Below are 9,271 nucleotides of genomic sequence, written 5' to 3' on the forward strand. Positions count from 1 at the left end.
TGGAGCACAATACAAGTACTGTCCTTGTGGAATTCAAATTTGACCAGAGAACTACCAATGAGGACTCGGAACAATACAAATTTGACCAGTCTCGTATCTCTTGAGGCCAATGATAACATGATAACTGACACTGTACCATTAGTAGTTGGAGCACCTGGTAACTTGACGAAGTTGTATCTTGGTAATAATAAACATGATGGTATGCTCATGAAGGATCATTGTTCAGGATTACAAAATTTAGAGTCTCTGAACATGTCATATAACTCCTTGAAAATGGATATTCAACCAAATTGGGTTCCTCCATTTAGACTAAAGGATATGAACTTCCGGTCATGCACAGTGGGCCCCCTTTTTCCAACATGTCTTAGATGGCAAGTCGGCATTGATTTTCTTGTTCTCGAAAATACAAATTTGGATGATGTTATTCCTGATTGGTTCTGGGTGACCTTTTCCCGAGCTTCACTCTTGGATGTATCAGGAAACATGTTGAGTGGTTCATTACCGACAAATTACAACACATGTCAGTTCGTCGTATACATCTTGGATCCAACAATCTTACCTGTCAAGTTCCACAGCTCCCTATAAATATATCGGTCTTGAATTCACTACCGGACTCGCGGTCTATGCCTACGGCCCAGGGCCGTCGGCATAGGTCATTTGCCGTCGGCATAGATCTATGCCTACGGCTGCTGTCGGCATAGACCCGTCGGCGTAGATCACGTCAGCGTAGTCTTGTCACACCGTCGGCGTAGTATAGCCGTCGGCATAGGGGCCTTTGCTGACGGCCGGGCGTCAGCCGTCGGCATAGTTTAGCCGTCGGCAGTGTTTTTCGTCTGACGGCAACGGACGGCGCCGTCAAAAGCACTGACGACTCACGGAATGCCATGTGGCACAGGTATGCCGACGGCTTGGCCGTCGGCATAGGTAGAAATCTATGCCGACGGCCTAGCCGTCGGCATACCTGTGCCACGTGGCATTCCGTGGTGCCTCCTGGTGGCAGGGCTATGCCGACGGCAAAGCCGTAGGCATATCCTTGCCACGTGTCGTCCCCTGGTTTCTCCTGGCGGCAGGGCTATGCCTACGGCTTTTGGCGGAGGTGGACTTGGTGGTGGTGGTTTTGGCGGTGGTGGTTTTGGCGGAGGTGGTCTTGCTTGATGTCGATGATGATTCCGTGCATGTGGCTGTCGTGCCATGCCTTTCATGTTCTAACTTTTATGATGTTCCATGTCTTGCACTACTTTTATGTTCATGAACTTTCACCGGTGATGATCTTTAGATGATGAACTTGACTATGTTTAAATGATGATGATGAACTTGAGTATGACAGATCATCATCTAAACATACTCAAGTTCATCATCATCATTTAAACATAGTCAAGTTCATCATCTAAAGATCATCACCGGTGAAAGTTCATGAACATAAAAGTAGTGCAAGACATGGAACATCATAAAAGTTAGAACATGAAAGGCATGGCACGACAGCCACATGCACGGAATCATCATCGACATCAAGCAAGACCACCTCCGCCAAAACCACCACCGCCAAAACCACCACCACCAAGTCCACCTCCGCCAAAACCACCACCGCCAAAACCACCTCCGCCAAAACCACCACCGCCAAGACCACCTCCGCCAAAACCGCCACCGCGACCACCATCACTCTGCCAGATCTGAGTGACTGGGGTCGACGGAGCAGGAGTCGAGCCACCGGTCCCCTACATGTTTGAGAGAAGATTCTAACGGTAAATATGACATGATAGTGTTGAATGAACGAGAACTAGTTTGTCAGTAGTTAGGCAAATGTACTAACCGGACTATCACCGCCTAGTGCCACCCATTCCTCGAACGTGGGAATGTGTGGGGCTTCTCCCGCAGGTGGTGGTGGGGGTCCAACTTGTGGTGGCTCCGTGCGGTTAGTCCAAGACGCCAACATAGCCTGGATGTTAGTTAAACAAGCAAACTAGAAAGTCAGAAAGAATGAAAGTGCAAATTTGAGCTTGGATTTAAGAGGGCAAAACTAACCGTCATCACTTGATGGTTGTAGTCATCGTTTGCCTTCACTCATTTCAAGTACTCCCGCACCTCAATATGCCTATGCTCGAGAAAGGCCTGATATGCCTACAAAATTGAGGTTGTTTCTAAGTGGGCAGTGCTGAAATTAAACTAAGAAAGATAGAGACAAAGAAGATAAGGGGAAGTACTTACAGCACGTTGGCGGACTAAGGGAGGCTGCGAAAGCCCCGTACTCTCTAACGGGCTCGGGTTGGTAGCTCGAAGCCGTGTGTATGAGATCGACGGAGTGATCAAGCCATCGAAACACGGATACTGGCCATGGGACTTACCCTGAATGGCCACCACCGCCGTGTCGTCGATCTGAGATTGGGCGACCTCAGGACCGGGAACATCCAGATGCAACTTCTGATAGTTCTGAGTGTAAGACTCCAGGTGCTGCTCGGTGTTGCCGTAGTACTGGCTCTCGCCGTCCTTGCGATCACTCCACTCGCGGGCCAGCTTCTACGACTCCTTCTCTGAGAGCGGCCTCTTCAACTTGTCCTCCTGCAATGTCAAATAGAAGTTAGCCATACATAAGAACATGACGGTAAACAAGAACAAAAATGCATCATGCATACCGATATACCTTCATGGCCTTGAAGCCCAGTGGTTCCTGTTTCCTTGGCCGTGTGTCCCGTCTTTTCCATGGTTAGCCCGGGCCTTGATGCTCTTGGCAGCAAACTCTGCATCGTCACCGACCCACCTATCCACCAAACTCGCCCATCCGTCATGCCTTCCATAGCACCAACGAGGAACAACCTATGCAAATTTTGGAAGCATGACATGTGAGCACGAAACATATAGTTGACTGCTTGAAACAATGAAAAGTCAGTAATAGTTACCATCATGAACTGCTCCCTGCTCATGGTAAGTTGTTGCTTCTGTGCTTGAGTTTTGGTCATCTTTTGTTGCAGGTAGATGTGGTAGTACTGCGAGACGGCAACCCAACGCACCTCGTACTGCAACTGACGAGCTTTCTTCTTTGCAGCCGCAAGTAAGACCACGTCGGCTCTGGCCTTGTGCTCGTCAAGAACTCTATAGAGTTGCTGCAATCATGCATAAACCAGAAGCAAACAAGGCATGAGTTGAGTGATTCAATGATAAACTAAGAACGAAACTGAAGACAAGTGATTCAGAAGAGAACTTACCCAAAATTTGCTGATCACGGCCTTTGCGGCCGTCCCGTACTCCGCGTTGCTGCAAGCCTCGTAGTGGGCCCAGCTTGTGGCCAAAACACGCAGCTGCGGGTCCCTATCTGGCCGCGGGCAGAATAGGCCAGGCCAAAACTCCTTCAACAGGACAGTGATAAGGCCGTTCGGTTTACGGCCCTTTCCGAGAAGGATCCAGTTACTGCAAAAGAATCAAAGGATTGCCATGTGTACAATAAGAAAATGTTGTCATGTGTTGAAAATATGATTGAGATGCACTTACTCTGTCCCCACAGGTTCAATGATCCACTTGTGCGCCTCGATAGAAGGTGGTGTAGGTACTCCGGCAGTACCACGCAGCCACCCCTGCGGAGCACCCGGTGGCAAGTCACCCCACAACTCGGTGTCAACCTCCCCTCCACCATCCTTGCCCTCCTCCTCACCCTCCTCCTCGGCCTCCTCCTCCTCGCCATCAGGAACATACTCCTCCTCAGACTCAGAAGCTGCCTCAGCATAGGAGGGCATCGAAGAAGACCCTCCTATTTTGGACACGGCCCGGAGTTTTTTGGCCCGGCTGCCTCTCCCCCCACCTCCTCATCCTCTAGGGGCTCTCCCCCACCCCCTCCTCCTCTAGGGTCTCCTCCCCCGACCCCTCCACCTCCATGTGAGGTGCCATCCTCGCGTAGTCAGGAGGGAACCTTGTGGGCTCGTCCACTCTGAGTAAGTCCTCCTTTGAGTTTACTGAGGAAACTGGCGCCGCTGGACTTGCCCATGATTAGCAAACCTGCATTGAGAAGAGAATAAACAATTAGTAAGGATATAAAAAAACAACCATACAGGAAAGACATTAATAACATAAGAGCACATTAAGCATACTATTGTAATGATCATTAAAAGAACTTACATTTTCTAGAACCCATATGAATCATCACCATTGTAATCTATTTGTCGACCGGTCTCATCATCACTATCCCGCATATCTTCTTCGTTGTCTGACGAAGGTGGAGGCTCTTCCTCATCGTCAGCGTCAGCGTCTTCATTTAACTTTTCAAGCATAATTATGTCTCTTTGATTCACAACTGCCTCACCATCAATCCGTGCGCCGTCGTCGTTTGGGTCCAGGTCAACATAACCCAAGTCATCATCCTCCTTGTTTCAGACCACGTCATCATGTTCCTCTTGAAAGAACACTCCCTCGTATGTCATGGGGTTTATGTTGTAGTAATCATCATCGTTCGGGTCCGGTAGCTTACCATGTGGCGACACCTTGAACACAACTTCCCAACCCTTTAGGTACTCTTTCTGGCATGGGTAAGGCAGATAATATACTTGTGTGGCCTGGGTAGCGGCGATAAAGAGATCAGCTCCGACATAGACGGTTGATGGTTTAAATTCAACTAAACCAACAGAAGGCGTATGTCTCGGACCCTTTTTGGGGTCGAACCATCGGCATTTGAACATAGTGAGACTTAGGTGTTTACGACCACGTTTGAGTGTAAGCTCGTATATTTTTCCTACCCTTCCGTAATAATCTACTTTATTATCTCCTTCGGTGAAGACTCCGGTATTTATGGTTTTGGGATTAGGTCGACTGTTCTGGTGCTCCTCTGTATGGAAGCAATACCCATTCACATCATACTTTTGGCATGTCATGATGGTAGGGTCAAAACCCATGGAAACCCATCTCAATTCTTCATCCATTGATTCATTCGGATCATTTCCCTACAAGTATAATTGAAATTATAGGGTGCATGAGTTTAATTGGAATTGTACGGTGGAATGGGTAATAGGAAAGTGTGAAAAATTACTTTCTCCATGAACCACACAACGAATTTTTTCCTTCCATCAGCACCCTTTCGGAGAAGAGCAAGTGCCTCCGCTTCAGTAGAAGGCAGCATTCCCGTCCACTCACTACTAGGGAAAAGCCTAGTAGCAGCGCGGGTTTTAGGCCTATCAGTAGTGCGGGCAGGAGCAATACTGATAAGGCACTACAGCTAATGCTTAGCAATAGCGCGCCTAGATCCACGCTACTGCTAAATTGACTTAGTAGTAGCGCTTCTTCAGAACAGCGCTACTGGTAATTAGTAGTAGCGCTTCTCCTTTCCCGCGCTACTACTATTATTTAGTATTTTATTTCTTTTTTATTTCATGTTGTATTCATACACCTTTACACAAGTTTTCATACAACAGGAATTTAGAGATTGTTTTTACATCATAATGAGTTATTACATCACGGGCTGAAAGAACCGTGGACTAGTTTCAAGTGGATGTCCATCCACTTGAAACTAATCCGTGGTTCTTTCACCCAATGATATAATAATATCATCATCATCATCATATCATTAACAACTTATCATCATAATACATCATTGTCATATAACACGTCCTCAAGATCATCGTTTTCATCAATGACATCACATAGCAAATTGGTCACTAGTCGTAATCACAAGTACTCCTCATTATCAACTCTAACACATTACCACATAATAAACATATTGTACCTCATAGGACCTATTACATTCGATTAAGACCTACTGCATTTTCTAAGGTAAAATAGCAAAAAACAAGATAGCCCCTGGCTCTCCATTATGGAGAATGGAGATTAGCCTGTCTCCAATTCTTGCCTTTCGCTGAATGTTACTTCCAAGAACCTCCTTGCGAATGTCCATACATTTCTTCCATTCTTTGATGAACATGTGTTCACGGGTTTTAGAAATCTGATATGCACAGCTGAGCTCCGTAGATTTACCTGGCAGTATGTTCAAAACTGAGAGGCAAACATGCAGAGACATCAGATGAGGCACACAATCTATCGGAAGTTTCTGTTGAAAACATAATAATAACTTCGTAGTTAGCAATGATGTACTAGTTTTAGAAGTATGCAAAAGATGCACGGATGTCGTAATAGTAAAAAATCTTACCAGGGTATCTCCAGAGAAGTTACCGTGGTTCAACACATGCGCTAGTGGCACGTATTCACCATAATTTGGAGGAGTTCGATAATAGTTATTGTAATTCTCAAGAAGAGTACAAAATGCGATCAGATGATTTTTCTCCTTATATGTTAATTCGGTGCCATCGGTGTAGTGGGTTTTATCTACCATCTTCTGCACAGTCTTTGAAGAATCAAAATAAGCTATCAATGGAAATAAGCTATCAACTATTTTGAAATAAACAATATAAATTAGTTAATAACTATGTTTGAGAAACTCACATAGCGGTACATTCGGAAGCGTATCAACAAGGACCCAAATATCCATATTGTCTTGCTCGATGTCAGGATCACCAAGATCCATGGTGACAATCATACCCTCATAAAACCATATATTTTGCAAAGTGCTTCCCAATTTTGGCAACCAAAATGGGTTATGCTTTGAGCATTGCATAGATTTACTAAAAAATCCATATCATGATGGGTCCTTAGGTGTGTTTTCTTTGTTTCGAAATTTTCATGGTCTTCAAAACCATCCTCTCCAAGACATAGCGTCTTGCATGGCATGGGATAAGCTAGTCGAATTGTAAAATATGAAAATTAGACGTTGAAATAGTTGAAGTCATGCTTAATTACGAAAAAAACACTTGTCGTTGTTGCGTACCGTTTCACAATCGAAGGTCTCCTCGAGCTTAATGCTGAAGCGCCAATCTTCGTCCAGCTGAACGAACCTGTCGCACATACCTCGATCGTCGTGGCACCAGCTACACTCCCCCGGGAGATTGTCGTCGTCCGAGCACGACATTTCCTACGTTAATAATTCAAAGATTAAACTTGTACATATTCTAGCACAAGTCATGCCAGAATTCACGAAAAAATCCGGCATGACCTTTGCTAAAAAAGGACATATCGAGCACCTGAAATTTGTCGGAACGGAAATTAATCAACACCCCGGCAAAACATAGGCCACTCGGAGATGTAAACTGAACATGAACGACCACTTGGGCAACCACATATCCTATTTGAGCAACAACACAAGATATACAAGGATATTTGGCTGGTCTCACCTCGATGTCGGAGGGGGTCGGTGACTGGGACGACGGCGGGGGTGTCGGAGGGGGTCGGTGACAGGGACGACGGTGGTCACCTGAAACCATATAAGTTATCACTAAGACATCCCGAATAATTGCTTAAACTAAAAAATAACAACAAATATGACATGTTCAACTAGTTTTATTAATTCAACTAGTTCTTACTATATATAAACTTACTATAAATAGAAAAAAAACTCCTTCTTTCTAAAAATAAAGTAGTTCAACTAGTTATATTAATTATCTTACTAAAAATACATTAGTTCTATTAATTCAACTAGTTCAACTAGTTTATTAATTTACTTACTAAACTAGTTCAACTACAACTAAAGTAGTTCAACTACAACTACTATTAATCATACTGCCCTAGTTAACTAGTACCATCACTACTAGCAATTAACATCTACTACTACTAAAAATCTAGTACTAACTAAGCAACATCTAGTACTAGCTATGAACCCTAAATTAACATCTACTACTACTAAATCTAGTACTAGCTAGTGGCAGGGGGTGGGGGCGACGGAGAGGTAGCTAGGGGCGGCGAGGTCGAGGGCGGTGGGTGGAGGGCTGCCGGCGGAGGAGGGAGGAGGGGCGGCCGCAGGCGGAGGGAGGAGGGCGGCGGCGGAGGAGGGAGGGGCGGCCACAGGCGGAGGGAGGATGTACGAGGAGGAGAGAGGAGGGAGGGGAGTACCTCGGCGACGGACGGACGAAGGCGGCGGCGACGGCGACGCACGACGATGGTTATCGGCACGCGGGCGAGAGTGAGAGTGTGAGTGAGGGCCGGTCGTACGTGCGCGTGGGGATAAGGTAGGGATAGTTGTAGCGCGTTTGCCAAATCGCGCTACAGCTAATCTGAATAGCAGTAGCGCTTTGCATATAAACCGCTACTGCTAAGTGTAACTATACAAAAAATACGTCAATGCAAAAATACATTGACCATCAATGATCTTTTTGTGTACAATCTGAATTGTCAATATGAGTCCTCTACGGTAGGAACCGGAGAGGACTCATATTGCGGCCACAAATTTTACACATAGAGTTCAGTGAAGACCAACTGGTTGTGGTAGTTTCAGGAATAACATATTTAAGGTGGTAAACACCCTGTTCACGGAGCGAGGTGCGACTAAACTTGTGGGCTGATCTTAGCAGTAGCAGTTTTCCTAGAAGCGCGCTGCTGCTAACTTCTATAGCAGTAGCGCTGTTCAGTATAGTGCGCTACTGCTATAACTAGCGGGGGGGCGAGGTCATGGCAATTATAGCAGTAGCGTGGTTTGTGGTGGACGCACTACTGCTATTTTCCTGTCAGCAGCGCGTTTTCATAACACGCGCTGCTGCTAAATAGCAGTAGCGTGGTATTTTGAGGAGCGCTGTTGGTAAGATTCTGTGTATAGGCTTTTCCCTAGTACTGACTCTTCATCAACGAATCGACTACAATAAGAAAAGCGGTATAAGAACTAGGCAAAGTGAACATAACGAATTGACTAAAAGAATGGTGCAAGGTATTACCTCATCCACTCATCCTCAACTTCCTTGATGTTGTGCAAGATATAGAACATGACATCCTCCCACTCATCTCGTGGCATGACGCGCGAAGAGCAATCCGCATAGAGGGAAGTGTTCAGATACTTCTCCATCATGAAAAATTATGAAAAATTACCATCAGTCCTATAGCACATGTGCCCACGTCGTGTAAAAAACTCATGATTTTATCTCGCTCCGAGTATTTAATAATATTCACGCCGCATCGTTATCGCAGAACGTCTACTACCGTGTCATCGCCGTCCGTGAGGGGGGCATGCCCCGGAGACACGTGCCGCCTCTTCGGACATGCCACCACACAATCCCGCATGTATGAGGGCCCGGTGCGACGCTCCGGTGGCATTGCTACCCCCAGGGCCCCCGTCCCGCCTAACCCTATAGCGTTTGACCACGAGATCTAGCCCTTTGACTTTGCACGGACGGGCTTTGACCAGTGGACCTCTCCACCCGGTTGTGTTAGGTCAGCCCATAGGAACACTTTGGAGCAACATCCGGGCCAGACCCACAGC

General features: G+C 46.1%; 1 pseudogene; it reads left to right on the plus strand.

Annotated features, from left to right (window-relative positions):
• The first annotated feature begins 884 nt into the window (after positions 1–884).
• The window catches only part of LOC123094114 (receptor-like protein EIX2), a 12,088-nt pseudogene continuing 3,701 nt past the window's right edge, over positions 885–9,271 (plus strand).

The sequence above is a fragment of the Triticum aestivum genome, chromosome 4B (assembly GCF_018294505.1).
Source record: "Triticum aestivum cultivar Chinese Spring chromosome 4B, IWGSC CS RefSeq v2.1, whole genome shotgun sequence".
NCBI lineage: Eukaryota > Viridiplantae > Streptophyta > Magnoliopsida > Poales > Poaceae > Triticum > Triticum aestivum.